Raw genomic sequence first — 2,574 nt, 5'->3', positions numbered from 1 at the left:
AAAGCGAATAAGAAAATATGACTCTAGCATGAATTACAGCTTGAATACAGATAGAAGGAAGTAAGGAGAAGAGGGATATATGAATTCGAATAGTTGGCGAATTAAAGGGCTAATTAGTTGGAAGGAAATAAGGAATACTGGAAAGAAATTATATATATCTTAGTGAGCAATGTAAAAGCGAGTAGTAAGAAACATGTAAAATGTCGCTCGCATTCGGTCGGTCCTTATATCCATCACTCATCCATTATCTTGTCATCCATTTAGTGCATATCATGATACACTTAGCTGTAGTGTATGCAGTGCTATCTCAAAACAATAATCACAACATTTCATAAGTGACATAAAATTTAATTTCCTTATGATTTGTAGCAGATTTATACTGTAATTCGAACTTGGAAGTTTTAAGTTTCCAAACATGAAAGTTGTAATCGGTATTTTGCCACGTCAGCGAAAAATCTGGCCAGTTGGTTTTCTACGAATATATTTAATCGGGTCAAAACAACTCGCAGATGTGATAACATCAAGAAAAGTCAGATCAATGACACTCAACAACTACATATCAAATTCTTCTACAAGCGTTAGCAAAAATTCTGACGACTCCAAAAATGGTTGACTGAAAATCAGTGAAGCTTTGATAATTCTAGTCACAGCTTATAAAAAGAGTAGGGAACATCAGACAGTGGAACAGAGTCAGATGAACACAGAGACAAACATGATCCGGTCAGTGTGAAGCGACCGGGTACCCGAAACAAGATGATGTTAGCAGGTAAAGATAATAGAAGCTAAGAGATAATTGAGAGCAACGATGCATGCTTGCGAATGAAATTCCTTCTCTAACCTGATACTTCCACCAAAAGGCCACCAGGATTTCTCTCAAGGAAATACGTTTGGCTGATTCTGCTATGATTGTCAGCAAAATATGAACGCTTCACTAGCTAACGACACTAGTATATCAATATTAATCACGCACAGAAAAATTCTTACATGCTATTATGAAATGGGACCGGTTTTACTTTCCTTTCTGTTTTTTCCTTCTTTCTTTATTTATTTTTGTTCTTTTTTTTTTTTTTTTTTGCCCTATCGGACGAACGCGCCTGGTTTTCCTTTCAATCACAATAAATATATGATTAAATACTGACTTCAACAACTTGTAGCCTCTGGGTCATCTTCATCATATCGTTTCAGACCCGTGATTATACTATGGAGTGAACATGACATTATGATGAATTTACTATTTATGTTGGTATGCCGCGGTCACCTAGTACAATTAGAATAAGCGCCCCCACACTTTCGGTACTCAAAGATGGTGACAGTCAGTCTCTTGCTGACTGCCACTCCGTTAACTCGGATATCGTCCGGTTTATCCGGTTTACTCAATATCTCACATAACGGGATGCTGTTTCATTTGTAATTACTTATCGAAACCCTTTTCTTGATTACGTTTAATAATTATGTTTCTCTAGGTGTATCAGTATGTGTGTGCACGCGAGAGTGTCTAATTAGAGTCCATAGATTAGATTAGATTAGACAGATAGACAGACAGACGGATAGATAGATAGATAGATAGATAGATAGATAGATAGATAGATAGATAGATAGATAGATAGATAGATAGATAGATAGATAGATAGATAGATAGACATATATTCTTACATTTATTATTATAATTATCATTGTTGTTATTGTTATTATATGTAATCGACTTCTCCCCTCCTTGAATTTGCTGGCCTTGTGCCTAAATTTGAAACCATTGGGCGAAATGCTTCGCAGTATTTCGTCTGTCGCTACGTTCTGAGTTCAAATTCCGCTGAGGTCGACTTTGCTTTTCATCCTTTTGGGGTCGATAAATTAAGTACCAGTGAAAAACACTGGCAATCGATGTAATCGACTCATCCCCACTCCCAAAAATGGCTGCCCTTGTGGCAAAATTTGAAACCATTATTGTTGTTGCATGTCCTTTTATGTATATTTATATTAACCCTTGTGACCAATAAAAGAATAAATCATTATTAATTATTATTATTATTATTAGATATTATTGAGCTACACAAGAAACTTCTAATTACATGATGGAAAATAAACATTTATATGAATACATTTACTCTTCAAAATGATATTTTTTTCAAAATCCTTTAAGAAACTGCTTTTAATATAATAGCCAGGCTAGCATGAACGAAAAATGTGAATGGACTGCGAGGACCACCTCTCAAACATGAAACAAATAGCATAGGAGGGATGTATTGGTATATTTATTGCTAGACAGTATTTAAGTCACAGAGCTGGTAGATTGGGGCGGTGGTAGATCTTCAGAGATATGTAAGGGGGCGGTTATCAAAGTTATTCCATTACAAAAACATCACTGCTGTTTAGTAATACTTCAGCTTATATAATTCTACCAGCACTAACAAATAATCCATGATCTTTAATCAATAACGTAAATAGAATATATCAAAAGGTAAATCTATTAATTAACTGCTTCAAAGTCCGTTTTAGATATAGAGAATGTATGTTTGTGTAAGGAGCGGTCCCTGGCTAACGTCTATTAAAACTGTATGAAGCTATATGATTTGGTGT

This window comes from Octopus sinensis, linkage group LG5 (genome assembly GCF_006345805.1).
Source record: "Octopus sinensis linkage group LG5, ASM634580v1, whole genome shotgun sequence".
NCBI lineage: Eukaryota > Metazoa > Mollusca > Cephalopoda > Octopoda > Octopodidae > Octopus > Octopus sinensis.
This window is presented reverse-complemented; position numbering follows the sequence as displayed.